We start from the raw sequence: 21622 nt of genomic DNA, 5'->3' as shown, positions 1-21622 counted from the left end.
GAAGGTGGAGGAAGGTGGGAATGGAAAGATAGGAACTTTGGAACCTTATCACAAAATTGTTAAATGCCATGATGGGTAGGTTAGGGATTGTTTTGGGCAAGGAGGATCCACAGTAGGATTTTAACACAAATGTTCTATAAACTGTATAAAAATGGTTTTGAAGGGAGTAGCCTGGAGGTACAAAGACAAGTTAGGAAAGTTTGGAATTATTTTGGCAAGGGGTAAAAGAGAGTTTGAGTTAGGCCAATGGCAGTGGGAAGAGAAAGAAGGGAAATGATTTTGGAGGAAGTCTGGGATACTTTTAGATGTGAGAGAGAAGAGAAAGGGAAGAAAAAGTGAAGACTAAGATTTAGAGGCCAGGTGTGTAGAAGAAAGCGATAGACTTAACAAAGATTGGGATGCCATGAAAAAGGCACAAGTTTTTATAGAAGATGAGTTGGTTTTGAACTCAGTGTGTTTGATTGGATCTGTACACAGAGACAAGTTTTATATCCCATGTCCCTCTTTAGGTCGTAAATAGCAAACACTTAAAACGCTCTTATTGTATGTCAGGCACTCTAAGTACTTTAAACATATTAACTCCATAAATATTCCAGAAACCATGAGGTAATAACTCTCATTTTACAGAGAGTTGATAGGCTCAGTTACACAGTTAGAAAGTGACAGAATGGGGATTTTAACTTAGGAAGTCTGACTCAAAAACTCCATGTTTTGAACTACCATGATACACAGTTTCTCTTAAACTCACTTAGGGAAAGAAGAATTCAGAAACAACAAAGAAAGTATAATGTGAATGTTTAGGAATATTTCTAATAATTATTACTGACCCAAATTCTACTAGTGCCTTTGTTTCTCCTTAGTTGAGCATTAAGCATCTTTGGAAGCTTCCAGACCAATAAGACAGAAATATGCTTCAGAAAAAAATTGTACAAAAACATATGGGAATGAAGAAAGAGGTAGAATCTGGTGTTAGGTTCTGTCATAGACAGAGGTGATTTTCAAAAATAACAACATGTTAGTGGCCCATGACAAAACTGGGAATAGTTTGTCAGCCTGGGCTCTCACACTCAGCCTTGTTCTTTATGGTTGGCCTTTAGCCAGAGTCAGTCCTCCCAACTGGCAGCTGTCAACTGTCACAGGTTACTGATTAAAGTGACAAACTATTCAGAATGATGGATAAAAATACTACAAACTCAGAGATTCTTGAGAAAAATTCCTTTTAACTAGATTCTGGGCACTAGGAGTAGATGTCTATCTCTCATACCCATTTTCTGGAGCAATTTTGGCTTCACAATAGGATGAATAACTGGAAATCGTTCATTTACGTTACTTTATAGCTAATCTGGACCCTTTAACTAGTTTCTTCACTACTCTGTCTAACTCAGAGACATGATGTGTACAGTAGTCCAATTCTGCCATGTTTTCTTCATATCCTAACACATTTCCAATGAGAAATGACTGGTTAATTAATAATAGTAAATCGATGTATATATGAGGTCTGGCATGTGAAGGGATCCAGTATGGAGGGTGATCTGGGTGACAATACACCCTAGTTTTTTCTGAATAGTCCTGATTTACCCCTGATGTTCCAGTGTAATTACTGATGACCTCCCCTTTCACACTCTCAAAAGTATTCTGGTTTGGTTCATAAAATATATGGACATCCTATTGATGAGGAAAGCATCAAGATTCTTGGCCATAGACTTATAGGCCTAATTCTATATTCTTTGAAGTAATTAAGTGTTGTCAGTCATTTGAAGGCAGTCTCAGAACTGCCTTTACACAAAAACGAAGTGTAGCAATGAGCCAGGGCCTTATTGATGTACCCCAGAACTTTTCTCTATTTATTTTTATCTTCATTTTATTTAAAATTTGATTACTGAATGTTGAACATCTGGATAATTTAACTAATTAAGACAATTAGAAATCTAAAGCTGAACAAATGATGTGTAACAGCAAGTTATGCTATGATCTGAGGAAGAGAAGCAGAGGCTACGAGTTGCCCATCCCAACATCTCTTCTCCCCCTCCTCTTTTGTGCAAGAACTTTGAATATGTTTCGGGTGGCAATGTGTCAAGCCAAAAAAGACTACGTTTCCTAGAGTAATTTGCAGCAAGATTTGGCAGTGTGACTAAGTTCTAGTCGAAAAAGTATATCCAAAGTGTGTGGTACTTCCAGGAAGTCTTATTAAGAAAGGAAGGAGCAGAACTTTCTTCTTCTTGCTGTCTGGAATGCAATGGAATGACTGGAACTGAAGAAGCCATCTTCAACCATAAGTCAAAACACTGAGGGTGATGGAGCAGCAAGAAAAAGGAGCCTGGTTTCCTGAGGATCTTGGAACCACTAAGTTATAGACTGCTTGCCTCAGGATATCTTTCCTATGAGACAAAAATAAACTCTTTTTGTTTATGCCACTGTTATTTTGCCTTTTGATTACTTGCAGGCAGACTTAATTCCAATTGATTTTGGGAAAAAAACATGAAAATTCCATATACAGAGTTCAGAATGGATAGCACTGAACATTGAGGAAGGTGGGAATGTACTGGATAGGAAGGGAAGGGTACAGCAAGGGGAGAATTTCTTTAAAGTGTTCATAGAATTTATAAAGGTGCAAATTACCATTTAGGAGAAATTAAACTACTGAGAAGATCATGTTATCTTATTATGTATAGCATTGGTGATACTCCAAGTATAAGCAGTCGAATGTCCTAAGTAGATCACAAGTATCCCTACCTTTCTTAGCTGAATTAAAACCAATAAGGTATCCAAGTGCCCACACTTCAGCTTGGAGCCCTGGAATGTCTGGACAACTTTCTTTAAAGGAAAGCATACTATAAAGTACTGTGGTATCAATAGACTACAAAATGCTTTTGCAACTTCCCAGAAGAGTTTCAGCTCATTTCAGCACAACATGACCGGGTATGACTACCCATTACAATATGCTAGCACGTGCATTCATTATGTGCAATATCTAAGCCCATCAATGTTGATCTAAGCATTCTGATGGCCAGAGCTCATAGATCCATCTTAATACAAAGTCTGAAGTTTTGGCTTTCAGGAATATATCACGGACACATTGCTTTACTTGTCTGTGGAATCAGAGGGCTTACACTTGGGTATCTAAGGGCTTGCTAGGAGTGGGAGCAGATGGTAGTTTTTATATGTTCTTTTTATAAATGCATTTTGAGCAGGTTTTTTTTTTTTGCATGAATATTTCATTTATGACAGGGTGCTGCTTAGTTATATAAAAAGTAAATACATAACGAGCGAGGTGTAAGTATAGCAGCAATGTAGTGTTGAGGCTAATGGGTGGAGAGGATTTTAAAAATACAAAGAATTCTCATTTTCAAAAAGTACTTTGCAAACTTTAAGAGATAAATGACTTGTTTCTTTCCTACTTCCTTTATCCCCATTTCCCCCCATTCTCTGAGTACTAGTCCAGGGAAAGAGGAAGCTTTATACTCAAGAAGTCAAGCATTGGATTTTCAATCCTTATTAGCAGCACTATTTTGCAAGTTTGAGAAAGGACAGAAACAGCCTACGTAATGTGAAAATAGTAAGGACAAGTACCACAGACAGTAGCAGCCTAAGGTTAGGAGACCCTGGATGGCTGGATCTACAACCAGCAGCAGGAGGAAAGGAGGATGGAAAACAACAGCTGCCGTAAGCTGAAATGATGGGCCTTGATCTTCGTAAGGGACAGGTGGCCAAGATATGCCATATACTTCCCATTGTGCAACATCATGTATATTGTCACCATGTTCTGGGCTTCAAAAAATGTTTCCAGACTTATTCTATCTAGAAGAAATGTTTGAGGCAACAGGAGAAAATATATCAAATCCCACTTTTCTGTGGAGTTGTTTTAGCCCAGGTCTATGTTATCTGTTGCCACAATTAATTGGCATAGGTATTTCTGATTCTTAGCTTTATTTTAGCCTAAGCTGTTTTAGCTAGTACCCACGATTAAGAAAAAAAACCCAACCACCCCCAAAAAATCTAACTTTGGTTTTAGTCAGTACCTTAAATCTTATGTGATAGAAGAGGGTGATTTTGTACACAATATTAAGATACAAATAACATGGATGTCCTGATCTTAAGGTGTAATTAAGATGGCATTCATGTCTGCAATGATCTAAAGACAATGTAGGTTGTAAGTAGGTAACTTGACAAAGAATTTTATGTTTTTCCAAATGATTCTTGACTATAAGGACTTTATTTTATATAGCAGACCCTCAATATTCATGAGGGATACCACAGTCCCAAATTCATGAATATCAGTTTAGCATGTAATTGTCTCCATGAAACTTCTATTTTGTGGATTAGAACCATCACTTTCTTGGATAGTTTTGCTTCCACTTTATTTTCATCACCAGAACTAGCAGCTGACTTTATTTTCAGGAAAAGTATTCACAAAGAAAATAGTTTTTTTTATCATGTCATGAGAAATACTGCATAGTAACTTGACCACAAGTAGAGACTATCTAAACCACTGTGAGAAGATATGTGAGCCAGTCATCTAAGCACACTCTAGCTAAAGGATTCCTGCTAGAGACCCACCTCTTGCCACATGTAATTCAATTTCATGCCTTAGCAAAATTACAAATTGCTGCATGTCATGAACCCTTGACTATTGCTTGAGGGTAGTCAAAGTAGCAATGTTAAATCCTCTGTCAGTAACATATTTCTTTGTATTCTTGAAAAATCGTCTCCTATAATGCCTTATATGTAGTAGATCATCAGCGAGCTTTTGGGTTAGTTGATCATCTGATTGATTCCTTTAAGTATATGTATTTTAGTAAGTACTGAATGGATAAGACATTGGGCAGGCCAATGGAATACCCCACACCGAGTTACTCTTTGGCCCCCTCTAGTGCTTCTCTTAGAGGTAATTTAGTAATTTTAGTTAAGAATAGCATTAGACTATTAAACAATGCTACAGCTGTTGTTAGGAGGGGAAAAGGATTACACAGAAAACAAATGTGGTCTGCATAGAAGGAGTGTATGAAAACGTTAGAATGCCTTCTAAATTTTGCTTAACTTAATGTTAAAAATATTTTTAGAGATTCCCCGGGAGTGAGCTTTAGTAATAGATCAGTGAATCAACAAGTCAACTTCTTCCTCAAGCCAAAAGTTCATTTATTACAAGCCTCAAGAAAATGCATTATGGAGAATCTTTTGGTTCAGCCACAGATCTTGGGTTACCCCTAGGAGTCATTTATTAAGAGCGACTGAAGATGTACACGCAGTACTTAACCAGAAAATGATACTGTGTACCTGGACTTCCTATCTCCTCTATAAAGAGTTTTGCATATTTGTAAATATTAATTGAATGCATAATATAAACAAATAATTATATCAGGTTTTCTTAGCTTTCAAAATGTGTTTTGCTCAAAATTTCAATTTGCCCGGCAAAATTGGTCCTCCCCACATCTAATTTTCTTCTTGGTAATCCAAAACTTTGATTTCTGAATCAGAGAAGACATAGTTTTACACAAAACAATAATATTTAGAGTTTTATAAAAACTCAGAGTTCCATAAAAACCAAACAAATGTTTTTAATAGAGAGAAATATATTAAAATTTTTGTTTCAGTTACACTTTTTGATTCTTTCTAGGTCTTCTTTCATTTCTTTCAGGTGAAAGGCCCAAAGGGTAATACCTATTTTTATGGCTGATTTACACGTTGTGTGAGCTTTCATCTCATTTGTTTTGTTTTGTTTTGTTTTGTTTTGGTGTTATAAAGAGCAAAGGGGAAAATGAATTAAATTTCCTGAAGAATATAGAGTGGATTAGTGGAAATGATCATTGCATTTAAATATCAATTACACTAAATTGTTGTATCTTGAGAGTTCTGTGAATTAGGGGGAGAAGATGATTCTGAATACTGGTAAAATATTTCAAGGGTAAGTGAGAATGAAGGCCAGGAGTAAGGGAGATGATTGCAACGTAGGTAGACTTAACTGATTAAAGGACAAATATGGAGTAGAGGAAAAAAGAGAAGTAAAATCTGGGCAAGTGAGTGAAGGAACTTGAAACTGAGGGTTAAAATCTAGTTTTAGAGTTTAGGACAAACCAAAGATTTAACAAAATACTCTTCTATAATTTTTTTAAAAGCACACCATAATAAAATGGGGTTTTAAGAACGTTTATGAGATAATTTCCCGGGGTAAGTTTTCCTTCTGTTATTTGGGCAGTGATTTTCAGTGCTACACAAAACTCCTGAACTCTCCTTGTAAATTGTCAGTATTTCAACATCAGCATGAATAATGTATGTAAGAGATAGCATAGGAAGAAGAATTCAGATTTGTAAAAGAGGAACAGCAGATGCTGGAAACCCTAATTGTGGTTATTGGGCAATGTTGTCTAGTCCATAGCTCAAGACTTTGACACTTACTGACTTTAACAGGGTTGTGCAATTCATGGGCATGGGAATTTAGCTTGGCTGAAAATGAATGTATTTTACCTGATAGTTTTCTCCAGAAGGTGATGGTTCCCAAATGTCTAAATTAATATTTTGATTGAATTCCACCACGTATGCCTCATCTCTACTGAGCACAGTGGAAGACTTGTGTTTTGGGGTTGATTAACGGAGGACACAGGATTAGCACATAGTAGACTAAATTGTAAATGACTGAAAAGAAGCTCATTTGTGTCTATTTATTCATCCTTATTAATAGTTTTGGGCGCTTAGAAATGCCTCAAGGAAAAGCAGAACTGCAAGTAAATAAGTTTGTGAATACTACCATTAAACTCTGGGGTATTTGAAATACACAAAAATGGCGAAAATTAATGGATACCAAAATCTCAAAAAAAATCAGATTTTCAAAAATACATTTATAATTCCAACTCAAATTATTGCCTTTTGAATACCAAATATTTACCTGTTAGCTTGTAGGTCATATAATAGCTCAATGAATTATTTGTTCAGATGTTGATTTTGAAGGCTATTAAAAGAATTTTGTTTAAGTAATTTTTAGTGAAATTCTAATGTTTTTCAAGCCACTAAATTTTAAAGATCATTACTGAGCAACAGTTTTTATTTTCTTTCAGTAAAATTTATTGGTTTAGCTGGCTAAGGGCCAGAAAAAAGGATGGGTAAATCAACTATCTATTAGTGACAACCCAGAACTTCAACACTTTCATTTTGAAACCTGAAAAATCTTTTCATACTTTTTCAATGGTTTCAGAAAAAAATTCATGTAAGTGGACAGCAGAAGAGACTGTTAAATAAGGAAAATTGTGCTGAATGGGGAATCAGAATACCCATGTTCTTGAGTCCTGATTCTGTTATAGCTAGTTATATAACCTGGAAATTCACCCAAATTATCTGAGCCTCATTTTTCACATCTGAAAAATTAAAGGGTTAGAATAAATAATGTATAAGCCATGGTCCATCTCTTATATTTTATAGCTTTATTACTCTGTAATCTAACATAGAAGTTTGCAAGCTCCTTTCCAGAAAGTTTTCCTCGAGCTGTATTAATGGGTTCTACTGTTAAAGTTAATATTTTCCCAATCCATTCAGAAAACTAGATATTAATTTTTCCCAATTCATTGTTTTCTTTGATAAAAGAAATATTGATTGCTGCCACCATTTATCTATATAAGAATAAAATACAAATATCTGATTTAGCATAAACCTGTATTTAGTTTAATACTACATGATGACTAAGAGATGCTCTGCCCCTGATGTCATTCAGGAGTCCGCTCTCTCCCTGTCTGACCTGAGCAAATCTTGGGACCTCTCAGGAACTCATCTCTTCATGATCAATTGGTTCCTTCTAATGATAAGATAGCATTTCATATTATAGCACATACTCACTCAGTGGGGTCACTCAGGAATTAGAACTCAGAGGAGGCCAAGAAAATAGGCGCACCCCCCAGGAGCTTACCAGGTGAAGAACAGGAAAAGCAGGATCAGCTTACCTAACTTTCAAAGCATATAAACAAGTTCACAGCTGATATGACAGATATAACTTGGTAGAAAAAGTAATTTAGAACAATGTTTTGTGTTCCCTCTATGAAAAAAGAAAACCACCAATAGCTAAGTCTCCCATGAAAACTACACCATCAAATCTTGCAAGATGAAACTATGGGCTGAGAAAGAAGGTTTCTTATTCATGGTAATTTGTTTGCTGCACTAAATTAACTCTCTTCCAATAGTCATAATCTTTTACTAATCTTGCATTGTTCCTTAACTATTTCATAGGCAAGAAGTGGAAAACTCTTAGAGAATAAATATTATTTCTATCATATTTAACACATTCCCAAGTTAGTGCTTAATAGATAATTGTACAATGACTTTTTGCATCATAGATGTATTCTGAATTGAAAAACTCTGATTAGCGTGCCTAAGAGTCTGCCCATGACTGTTTTTTTACGCACACACACACTTCACCAAAAACTCCTCTTAAGTAAGAATATGACAAACAGCATTTTATTTTGCCCAATCTTAGAAAACCTAAGAACCATCTCAGTGATGTTTTAAGGAATTGGTTGATGATGAGGTTCTGACAACGTAAAGCAAACTGCTTCCTCTCATGTGTCAAGATACAAAATGTGCAGTTGATTCCCTGATTAAAATGTCTGTTCTGTAGGCATGTTGACATTGGGGAAATGAGAAGGGGAAAGTTGTCGGAGAAAGCATGGTTGAAGAGATAGAAAGAAAACCAAGGCTATCCTGTGTCATCAATCCCCATGGAGGAAATATAGATGGAAGTAGTGGTAAATCATGTTGAAAATTGCAAAGAAAATTTAGAGGATTTTTGAAATCCTCTTAAAAAAATTGAAAATAAATATATCCTATAAATCCTATAAATTTTTCTGAGGATTTTCAATTGATTGCTGATAGTGGAAGCCAGATTAAAAGTATGTAGGTAGGGATCATGTCATAATTAGGAAGTAGCATGAAAGGATGACCTTAATGAATTTATCATATATGTGAAAAGAAAAAAATATTACTGCAGGATTAGAAGAACATAGCTGTATCAAATTGAAAAATGGCCCCATGTGGTTTTAATATCTCATGAGATTTGTTTCTGTATATAATTCTGTTTAAAGAAATATTTTCTATTTTATGTAGGAGCTGTCCTCCTATTAATCAGTCTTCTCAGTGCCAAGGATGGCACATGTGACTTATAATGTCATTTGAGCACCCACTGCTGCTTTTCTGAATTTGGTGATGTCTGTGGGTTAAGCAGTCTCACATCTTGGGTAGAGTCATAGAGTCACAGTGGTCTTGGTGTTTCTGCAATAGAAATTCGGGAGAGGCAAGTTTACCTCTGACCCCAGCTCTGTCTCTTTGGTGTGGGTAGACTGTGGGCAGGATACTGCTATTTCTCATAAATTTCTTATAATCACAGCCATCTTTCACGTGCATCACTGAAGAAACCACAGAGACATTCTGTTATTTCAGTACTGTGATTCTACTTGACAGAGACAAAAATTGCCCTAAACTGTCTGGCGGGTTCCTTTTGTTTTGTTTTGTATTCTTTGCTGTAGGTTCTGTAAATTCAAGGCAGACAGAAGCCAGTAATCTGATTTTCTTCTACTCTCTGGTCTCAGAAGATGTCTTCTGCATTCACTAATGGTAGATCTGGATGAGACCTTAGATTTTCAGAAATGGTTGTGCTATAATTATTTAACTTCCAGTACAGATTCAAGTATCACCTTTGTTTTTAATATTTATTTTCTTTTTTAAGATATTCCTTTAAGATGCCTGAAGTAATAGGGTGGATTGTTGAATGTTTCTCTCAAAACAGGATTTCTTAAAAACTCATCACAAGAATTTTCTCTTTATTCCTTTGTAAAGAGGCATGTTATTTATTTATTTTTTTTACAGCTATGTAAAAATAACCGGTCAGTGTTTTCAAAAAAGCTCTATGGAAACTTTCTCTGTATGATCTCTTTTCAAGAATACGTTCAAAACATACAGTAATGTTCTTTATTTATTTAGTGTTGTTAAAGTTTCTTAGTGTTCATGTCATCTATTTTTTTCTCAGGGTTTCTAGAGACAACACTTTTTAGAGTTAAATGCTGGTTACGGTTATCAAGGTGCTTACCAGCTATACTTTTCGCTGAAATACAGACAGTAACTGACAGTTATACCTGGATGAAAATATTTTGCTACTAGTCGTTGCCTCATCTCATCTCTTAGGCCTCTGACAATAACATATTCTGCTTTTGTGTAGAAAATATACATATGTGCCCATGTATAAATGTTACTCTTTGAAATTTTTCAGGGACATTTTCTGAATCTTCCCTGGCTTTGTGAAGTGAGTTATGTGGCCTTGTTGATTATTGGTTTGCATGCAGGTGGAAAATGAAGAGTTCTGAATCTTCATTTTCGAAGTAAGAAATTTTCTGGACATTCATTGACATGACATTAAATTCACTTTTTTCTATAGTTCTTATTTGCTCATAGTCTATAAGAGCAGGGTAGCCGTTGTTTTTGGCAAAAAAACAAAAAAAACCAAAAAACTGTGTGTCATAGTATATTGGAAACATGGTAAACAAAGAAGAGTCAATATTAAAACATTTTAATAGCATTTTTACTTTCTGTATTTGAGATCTTGCTGGTTTAATAGGCTTAAATTTTGGATCAGTCCTGGTCCTCGTAGGAAATATAGTTCACTAGATGGTTCAAATACAGAGACAAGGGATTAGTTACAGAGATGTGAGAGAGGTAGGAGAACAAACAAAGGCTGGCACGAACACTGAGACTAGCAACAGTGGGAAGTTGCTACCCTCTGGAGCCAAAGGGAAGGGAACAGTGTCTCTAGAGCCCAATGAGAACTGGAACTGTGGTGAAGGGTCTTCCCCTGGGAGCCAAGGAGGGATACAGCTACTACCAGAGATGTAGTAATAAAGCAGGTAGGGATTGAAAAATAAATCACGACCTCTTTCTCTTCCCACAATCTGATCTCCCTCCAGTGCCTTCCATTGATTGACCCCCAACCAGAAGCCAACTAACAAGGAAGTCCGGGTGATAGGTAGAAGATAGAAGGGAAGAGATGGACCTGGGAGGGCAAACAGAAAACTTGTAAGGGTAAAACTACTCTTCGATTAGAGTGTTAGTTTTATTGATTTATTTTACTCTGTATTAACCAGCAAAACTACCATAGATGAAAGAGTAGGTGTGCTATAATATAAACAAGCCTATTAGATGTAATTATATATAAAATATATATTATATAAAGTTATAAACAAAACTCTTAAGACTCAGGGTTTTGCACAGTTATTAGTTGGATCTATTGGATTTCTAAAGGATTTAAACAACTTTAAATCAGTGTTTTTTCAAAGTATTATTTTGATTGCCAGAACACCTTTTTTCAAACAGCATCTTATAAAAAGTACCTATATTAATTGAGAAAATTGGAGATGGTTGGTTGAAGTAACAGGGTGGAGTCCCCCCACTTCAACTTCCCTTTCCAAACCTCATACTATAAAAACCACTAAAGATCCCACTGGAACACCTGGGTTCCAAGGAACCCACTTTGAGAGACTTTGTTTTTTGTGAAGAAATTATAAATTGAATTCATATTCCTTTGTTAATCCAGCTTCTGTGGGGGGAAAATGCCTATGGTGGACCAGCTGTTTCTTCAGTTTGGAAATGCTTCTTCAGTTTTAGAAGTGTGGAATACACTAAGAAAGTTTCAGTGTTATACTCCAAGATGGAGCAGTCTTATGTCTTCTACCTTTTCTTTAAATATGGAGTCTGTCATTTATAATTTTAAGACTGAAGGTTTATCTTTGTAAGAAAATGGCAGATAGATGGTTAGTCCCTAGTGGGAAATGTCAAGGATGTTTGGTAATTCTAGATTAGTATGTTCTCACCTCAAAATATATTTGATCAATCAGCTGCTCAGTTTATTCCTTCATCAAACTAATAATTAATGAACATGTACTGTGTGCCAAATACTGCACTAAGCACTTACAGTATAGAGAGAACAAGAACGACAAGTTTTCTGCTCTCTTGGAGATTACAGTTCAGCAGGAGACACAGTGACATATATTAAGCAAATACTTACAAAAAAGTTATTTAATTACATTTATAATGTGTTGTTAAAAAGTATAGTAGCTATAGAATACTTAAAATTTTCTACTTGTAATATGTGTATAAGTATATATATACACACATATACATACATACATAGATAAGTAGATAATATAATGTGTTTAATTCATAAAATCCCGATGCATAAATATGCATATATTATGGAGAGTGCTCAAAAAAATTTAGCACTCCAGGGAACCCAGAGTCCACTGGTCCAGAAGTCCTCAGTATACCAACCAAGGCCTTTGTAATATGGCTCCAATCCATTCTCTTCCATTACTTCCCCCACCTACTCACACTGAATCGATCCGGATACCGCTTATTTGCACACTGTATTCCACCCCCATGCCCAGATAGTCTTGCTCTTTTTGTTCTTTTTGCCTGAGACTTCCTCTCTTATTTCTGCCTACCAAATGATTCCCCATTTTGAACTATTCCCCAATTGAAATTCTTATCAATTTATACAACTCCAATTTTACTGATCATTCAGCTAACAGTGATTCCTGCTTCTTCCAAAATCCCATCACATTTAATCATGTTTGGAATTTATATCCTGCATTATATTGGAATTATCTGATTTTATGTTTTATACACTCATTCAATAAGTATGCAACAAGTACCTATTGTGTGCCAGAAGTGAGCAAATATATCTCTCTGCTTTAATGGAACTTGCTTTTTATTTCTTTGGTGAAATTTAGTTCCTGAAGGGCATGATTATATTTATGTATCTTTGCAACTGTATTCACTTCAGAACAAACAGGATGCCTTGAGTTTGACAGTTGATAAATAGAAATTGGTGAATGTATGAAGTGATTTCATGTACCCCTTACATTAAAAACTGCCATATTGTTAATCTTTCTAAGCAGCTATACTTCTTCCTACTTTTTTCTATATGTAACACAAGTCTGGATTAAGACAATTGAAGAATTACCTTCTGAAATTTATGCTGAGTTAATCTGTGTATATCTGTATGTATCAGAAGGAGAATTATGAGAATAAATGAAGGTACACTGAAATATATATATTTAAAAGGCATTGCCATTGGAATTTTTATTATTTTAATTTGACTTATATAAGTAAGTAAGGCAAAAATTTTTGGAGGCCTTCATTAATCTCACTTTTCCACTTTATGATCTGTCTGTACACTGAGGCTCAGTGATTCCTCAAGGCTGATTCCCATGAATGCCCAACAGAAAGAAAAAAGAATAGAAAGGAGAAGTAGATACATCAAATTTTGCTTAGGTCTGCTGGCAAATTTCCATGATGTCAGCCCAGTTTTCTTTTTGTTCCAAAGCAGAGGCTCACGGGCTTCCTTCTGTCTCTTTACTCCAGGTCTCAATCGTGATTCTGAGGGTCCTCCAAATATGAAGAGTGTCATATTACTTGGTTCCAGTTGTAAAGCACAGTTCTGAAGTCAGGATTTTACGTCTTTATTTTTCTTTGCAGTTGATAGGTGGTTCTGAGTTGCAGTCTGACTGACCTCCTGAAAACAGTACTGAGAAGCTTGTCTATAAATAAGCAGTTTTGTTTACAGGAGCTTAACTGGGGAACTGGACTTGTACCACCTGCCATTTGGCAGGGTTGAGAAGTGAGAGGAAGGGGTTTCAGTCTTCTCTAAGATAATTCAAATCAACCAATCTACCTCCCTGTGGGCTAGCTTCTTCTTCTTGTCTTAAACTGGATATATAGACACCCTTTCTGTCATTAATGCACCTTAGAGCTATTTGATAGTGTTTTCTAAAAAACTTTTTCCAATTATACCTGGCCATCTCATCTATAAGCTTTCTAAGAATGCATTTCCTTTGCCTAATGTGTCAACTAAAAGCGAATTAGGGAGGATGAGAAGAACTATATGAAAATAAACTGCCTAAAATTATGAAAATAAATATCCTCAAAGTTTTATACTTATCCCCAAATTCTTAATTTAAGCCAGTTAAGAGATTTCAATTCTGTGGGCTAGTGGCAAACTGGAGTCCATATGGAGTTTCTCAATTGGTCCTCTGAGTAGGTGGGATATAAATATCATGGCAGCATTTCTGTTGTGTCCCTTCCGTGGTTGGAGATGCTGTCTTTTCTCTCTGGTTGGTCCTGTGCATGGTGTGTCATGACAGAAATCACTGGTGAGTTTTGTTTCATGAGGTGACAATTAGCAAGTGACTAAAGCCAGATACTTGTTTCCTAAGGTGTGTTTTGTAAACCTAAATGCCATTAGACAAGGGAGCAACAATGCATTCTGTAGCTAATTTAAGGCTCACTGAAAGCTTGTTATTTATTAAGGCAAATAAGGAATGAGTAGACAAAGTTTTCTGTGCATTCTGTAAAACATGAGGTAACATGAAATAATAGGAAGAAAAGTCTGGAAAAAAAAAAAAAAGCCTTTCATTCTCTCTAAATTTTTACCCATCTAGCCCACACTTACCAGTGTCATAGCCCATGCTGACTCTGATGGTTGGGAACATCTGTAAGATGAAGAACTAGTACTGTATTCTGAGTCACATGTTCTATTTTTATTTTAAAGTCCTATTTAGAGCTTGGCTACTATTAGGCTCATCCTGATTTTCCTCAGTTACTGTGATTTAGTCTGTTGATTATTTGCAGAATGCACGTTAATAGTCAAGAGACTGGTTTTCATGGACGCCTAGGGTTAGAGGAATAAAGAAATCGATAGCTTACATGACAAAAAGTTAAATAACCTTAACAAACATAGTGTATTCCTTTAATTAGGAAAAGACAGAACTTATTTTCTTTCTTAAAAGTGGCAGAGAATTTTTCTGAAACTTTCAGAGGAAGCCATCTATCAATGAAAACAACAGACAAATTGAAGCAGAGACCTATACCCTGCTCTGCTCACAGCTCTGTTTTCATTAGCAATTATAAGGAAGTGGATCCGGAAATAGAGATGCATGATAGCGAGACATCAGTACAGTAACCAGTACTTTCAGACATCACCACAAAAACATACACTCAGGATTTCACAACCCTCTCACGTTGGCAATGTCACAATGCTGCCTCGGGCAAGGTTTTCGTCTCCTTTTTGGGTAAAGTAGGGTTCCTTTTTTCCCTCACACCAACTCCTATAAATCACTCTTCTTGAAGGGCAAACTAAAGTTTCTTGGTTTCAAAATCATACTTGTCCTGAGGAGGGAGATCCGGCTCATGCTGTTAGAAAGTCAGCTTAATGTGTTTGGTTAGTTTCAGAGAGTGATTAGCGGCATTGTTCCCTGGCAAACGACTTGGGTCAGTTCAAATATGGAAAGCCTTAGAAACACAATCTAAGATGTTTTATTGATAACACAATTTACAGCACTCTTGTGTATTTACAAAATATATATTACTCTTGCTTTTTTACAAGTATCTTAAATCTCTGGTGTTTTCACTGTATTCACTGAGGTTAGCAAATCGCATCACATGGAAGATCTCTTCTTGTCAATATATTCTTCTTACTCTTATCATTATAAAACCTTCCCAAGATACCCTTCTCCTTCCAAGGTTAGGAAATACTAAGTGAAGTGGAGAATTAATACATTCATCAGTTTGAAGTAAAAAAAAAAAAAAAAAAAAATTTCTCAAACACCAGACTTTCACCTTGAATATTCAGTGGCCTTTATCTTTATACTTGAATTAAATGAGTAATAGCTTGAGTGCAGCCCCAGGAAAGTGAAAGGGCAAAAAAAAAAAGTGGTCATTTTTTATTTCTGGCTACTAGTAGAATTTTAAAGGAAATCAGCACCAGGCAAGCTGCTTCTGAAATTGCCATTCGTATATATGGCAAAGACATTGCCATATATACAAATGACCAGCGTTTGAAGCAGTGGGCCCCTATTCTGCAGCTCTGTGGTGTGGTGGAGGTTAATAAGTCATCATGAGAGGAAAATAAGAAGCTTCATATGATCAATTCAGGCAGTAGGGCCTGAACAGTGCCTCTGGAAAGTCACTGCCATAGCAGCTCCGTGGTAATAATGGGACTCATTTTAGGCAAATTCATCAATTCATGAGGAGAAAAGAAAGTCTATAAAAGGTTAAAGAGTTTCACCTCTAATTCTTCCTGAAGGACAAGCTGCATGGTCCTCAGGAGAAATCTACTCATTGTCTTATTTTTTTTCCCCATTCTATTTATGTATTGCTGATAATATCATCATAAAAATCATTTGAAAATGTAAAGCATCATGGCATCAGTATTACATATGTAGTACTAGAGATATGTTTTCCAAAAATTACATTTAAAAGAACTGTGATTCTCATAATATGCTAGAAAAAATAAAGAACAGGCTACAAAAATATCTAGAACATGTTGCCGTATTAAAGATTTCAATCTGATGAAAATTTTCTCTTTGTCTTGCATCATTACATTCGCCAAGAAAATCAGTAAAAATATTGCTTAATTTTATTACATTTTTTAAACAAATGGATCATTAATTCCTAAGTGAAAGCTAGAAGTTATGTTCAAGCCTAGAGCTAATTTCCAGAGCAAGTTACAGCTATTCTAATTTTTGGATTTTTAATTAAGTTGTTGATTTACTTGAGATGGAACAAACTATATAATAGTAGAATAGAAAACACAGATAATTATAGGTAGGTTCCTTCATGTTTGAAAAGGACTCATTCCTTAAGAGTTAGCTGAAAGAAAGGGTTTTCTTTGCTCTGGAACCTTTTCCAGGAATGTTACTAGTCCATTTTTAGAGGAGGTAAGCTTGGTTGCCACATAGGGTCACAAACCTCAGAGGAAGCTGAGAATTAGATGAAATATATATGTAATCCTGTGCATAGTGGTAACCATGCCAGGAAATAGAAAGTGTACTTAACAAGTTATGGTAAGGTCCCTCTCTGCCTATTTCACCAATAAAACCTCAAGTTTGCCCTGGATACTGAATAGGTTGGGAGAAGATATCGTTCATTTATTCAGTCATTCATTCACTCATTCTTTCATTCCATCAGCAAATATTTAATGAGCACCTACTATTGCCACAAACAGTATAAACTCGGAAAGACAGTAGTGAGCAACAGAGATAGCACTCCATGCAGTTATTTGAACCAAGTTACAGTACTTCAAAAGCTGATGTCTAATTTACTAAGTAGGTTCTCAACAAAATTTCTTGAAAAATTATTTGGCAGTAGATGAACTTCAGATGAATCTGTCATCACAGTTATCACAGAGAATGAGTTATCTGGTATATTTGGATTCATTGTATTGTTCACATTTGCTAATGCTGTACTTTGTGAAACCCCCAAATGGGATACATTATGCACACTGACTTATCCAGTTCTATGCCTACAATTGATGATACATGAAGTGTGACGTTAGTTTGTATGTTGCAAGTTGTGTGTGTGTGTTAACCACAGATAATGTTTTAGATTGCTGTTGAGGAATCATATGAGAGTAATATCTAGCAAAGAACCTGATGCACAGAAAATGTTCCATAAACTATTTTTTTTCAATGGTGGAGTGAACCATTCTATTTGTGCATCTTTCTACGTGAGAATGTGTTGGTCATTATCGTTATCAATCCCACAAATAACACTTCTCCACTTTCACCCGCAACTTACTCCTTTTTCTATGATTCTAATTTTAGTTACTGGCATCATTTACATCATTTCAGGCAGCAAAGCACAATGTTTCACAGAGTCCCACCTTCTAGACTTTTATAGTCTCGCGTCAGGACATGAGACCAGAAAGCGATGGAGGGGTTGGGATGAGCCAGCTGGACAGGAAGTGTGTGTTACTCAGTGTCCGGTTTGGTGCAGGCACTGGTGTCCATGGAAGGGTTAATCGGTGAGTGGCTGAGTGTGTCCTCATGCCTGCTGCCAGCTGAGCCCCACTGGGCCATATATTTTTTTAAAGGTTTATACACTTTTTAATACAATTTTTATTTAGAAAAGTATTTGAGTGAGACTCTTCCTATTATCTCAGTGTTTTAGATAAAACCTCAAGGCTGATAATTGATAGATAACACTATAGTCTAAAGAATAAAACAAGTAGCTAAGACTCCCTCAGAAGTCGTCAAATTTGTCCTTTATATTCACCTCCATTACTCCAACCAGGCTTTACAATGATAAGACTAAAAATTCAGGGAGAGTGATTGAAGTAGTAGAGTTTGTGAGACTAGAAGTCTTTAACCAGGGAGAAACTGCATACCGTCTCCTCACTCAGCCAAGTGAAAGGGGCTCCAAAGAAATCCCTCTTAGAGCTTGGGGGGTGTATTTTAGAGAGAGAGACTGACATTTCATTTATTGGTTGGATATTTGCATATGCAGTTGACTGGGTGGTGTGCCCCTTGATATTATCTGAGTAGATAAAGAGACAGTTGGAGAGATGAGAAGGAAAGGGAGGGCAGCGGTCTCACATCCTATACCTCCGCTGTTAGGCAAGGCTGTGGAGGATTTTTGTGAGCCAAGTGGATGTCGTAACAGGTGATCAGACCTGAGCTATCTAAAGGGCCCCCACCCAGGAGGCTGGCCTGACAGTTGTGCAGAAGAGGCTGTGGTAGGGACTGCAGGGCCCAGGAACTAAGGGAGAGGTGGTTTGTAGGAAGTCCTCTGAGGTCATCTAGAGAGAGCATTGCCCATGTCAGGTAAGTCTACCCCAAGAGAGAGCCAGTGTTACATGTTTATCCCAGAGAGGGCATCTACAGCCAAGAGGAAACTGCCAGCAGTTGCTATTAAGTACTTCTTTCTTGTAAGCCCCCCTCTTCTGCTCTCATGCTGGAGGAGTGAGGGGTAGAACTGAGTGAGGGAGAAGAGGGCAATCAAAGACTAGACTAGCTCCCCTACGCCTTCCTACATGTCCTTGAAGCATATATTGCCAAGATAGGGGAATCTAGGTTTTGTAGGGTCTTACACAATTTGGGGAATTGTCTTTAAAGAGTAGAATACAGAATTATAGGTTGGTAAGAGGCCCCTGAAAGTTCAGAGCCCTGAAGATGAACCTTCATTATCTTTGCAGGAAACCTAGTACTTAAGGGAGTGAGGAAAAGAGCCATGAATTGCATATGAGATTGAAGCTTTTATTTAGTAGACCCTGGACTTGTAAAAGTCCAAAATCTATTTATCTATCAACTATCTATCTATCTATCTATCTATCTATCTATCTATCTATCTATCTATCTATCTATAAATCATCATAATGTGGGTGTTCCTATAACTGAAAGTAATTGGAAATCTAAGTTATGCCCAAGTTATTATCAAAGAGCACAGAAAGTAGATCTATCATGGTATATTAAAAGGCAGTGGTTGTGGTGGGATGAATTGGGCGATTGGGATTGACATGTATACACTGAAGCGTGTGTATAAAATTGATGACTAATAAGAACCTACTGTATAAAAAAATAAATAAAATTCAAAAAAAAAAAACAGCAATGGTTGTGGTGGGATGAATTGGGAGATTGGGATTGATATATATACACTAATATGTATAAAACATAACTAATAAAAACCTGCTGTATAAAAAATAAATTAATTAAATTTTTTAAAAAAAGGCAGTGGTTGGAGAACAATAAAGTCCCTTCCTGATTATACCCCCAGACTATTTAATAGCCTCAGCTTTAATTCTTTGTAAAATAGGGGAAATTTTGTGTTTTATAATTATTTAAACTAAACCCATTAATTAGAAGTTAATCAATTATAGATAATTAATGATAAAAATATGATCCTTGAGTGCAATAACTTCAGAGTTCCTAGATGCGGATAAAAGCCAGAGTAACAAGGTCCAGAAAGTAGATTATTTGTTAAGACAGAGTTCTAGGTGCATTTTATTTTTGATCTCATAGAGGGCATAATGACAATTCTTTTGCCTGAGCTGTTTTGCATCCTTTTCATAACAATTTCAACTGTGAACAGGAATTTTTTTCTCCTGAAGAAGGAGTTCTCTATTTGTCTTATAATCAAATAATAAGAGAGTGTGACCACCCTATTAATTCACTCCATGCCAAGAGGAATATCTTTCTTAGACACTTGATATCTGATCAGCTTTGCCCCATACTTCTATTACCATTTATTCCCCTGTATTTAAGTGGGAACATGAAAACTCCAGAAACAACTGTCCAGGAACTGATGATTCAATATTATGGGGATTTCTGAGAGCAAGTACGTGAAACATTAGAAGTCTAAAGGCTATCAAAAATGCTCAGATAAATAATAATTAGAAAGTTCATTCATGAGTTTATGTTATAAGGTAACCTATACTGTCTTAAGGCTTCATTGAACACTTAATGGATAAGATAGCTTCTCAAAGTTGTGGACAAAAAAATTCTCAAAAAAAACATATATCTTTGTTTCTCTGCCTAGGCAATAAACCACTTGAGGATAAAACTGTTCTTTATATTTCTGGTGAGTCCTCAGATCTGGCTACGTGGCTTGGAATGCAACAGGTACCCAAGTATATATATATATATATATATATATATATATATTTTTTTTTTTTTTTCTATAACTTCCCTTCTCTCCCCTCCTCAGGTTTTTTTTGTTTTTGTTTTTGTTTTGTTGTTTTTAATTTTTTTTTTTTAATTTTACTTATTTATTTATGGCTGTGTTGGGTCTTCGTTTCTGTGCGAGGGCCCTCCCCAGTTGCGGCAAGCGGGGGCCACCCCTCATCGCGGTGCGCGGGCCTCTCACTATCGCGGCCTCTCCCTTGCGGAGCACAGGCTCCAGACGCGCAGGCTCAGCAACTGTGGCCCATGGACCCAGCTGCTCCGCGGCATGTGGGATCCCCCCAGACCAGGGCTCGAACCCGTGTCCCCTGCACAGGCAGGCAGACTCCCAACCACTGCGCCACCCGGGAAGCCCCCATGTATATTTTTGAATCAATCATTGGAATTATCAAATCTATTACCACTGTGATGAGTTAGGAAATTTAACTGTTATTAACAATTAGGTTGGATAATAAGAGGGAAGGGAGACTAGGATGTAGCTCTACTTCTGAATGTCCATTTTGGTAGTTGCCAAAAATTTAAGTTCACACAACTAAATAAACTCCTATAGTAGGATTGATGAAGCCCAGGTTTCTAAAGTAGAAATTACTCCATCCTAGGTTAAATGAGTTTGTGACCAGCATAACTAAAATGGAATTAGAGTCCAAGTCTGTGGGATACAAGCTCACTAGCACTTGCACTGCTCTGAGCTGGAATCAGAGTACAGACTGAGCGACATAGCTGTCAATCACTCAGAAGTGACAGCAGTAAGTGACCATGGCAGTCTGCTCTGTTGAGACTATTAGAAAAAAGTGGCTCAAGAAAATGCTGCACTCTGTCTGACCTTAACTTGGAAAGTCATGAGGCTTGTCAATCTTGGCTATGAGACTTTCCTCCAATATCCGTGAGGGGCTGCAGAACGTGCTAGTATTATCAGGGGAACACTCACGCCACAGGAAGTAACACTCTCAAATAAGAACACATCTAAGTAACAATAGTAGCACCTTCAACTTGAAAGCTCAAATTTACCCAAGTAGCACTTTCATCTGGAACAAAAAACCTGGAGGATATTTTTAGTAATAGTCCTGATCATAGAAAATGCATCTGCTCTGGTGATTTTAAGCTGCATATCTACTTTGGTGAGTAAGCTGGGGCGGGGGTGGGGT

Source organism: Balaenoptera physalus (assembly GCF_965194825.1).
Source record: "Balaenoptera physalus genome assembly, chromosome: 3".
NCBI lineage: Eukaryota > Metazoa > Chordata > Mammalia > Artiodactyla > Balaenopteridae > Balaenoptera > Balaenoptera physalus.
The sequence above is the reverse complement of the archived record's forward strand: the minus strand, read 5'-3'. Positions refer to the sequence as shown.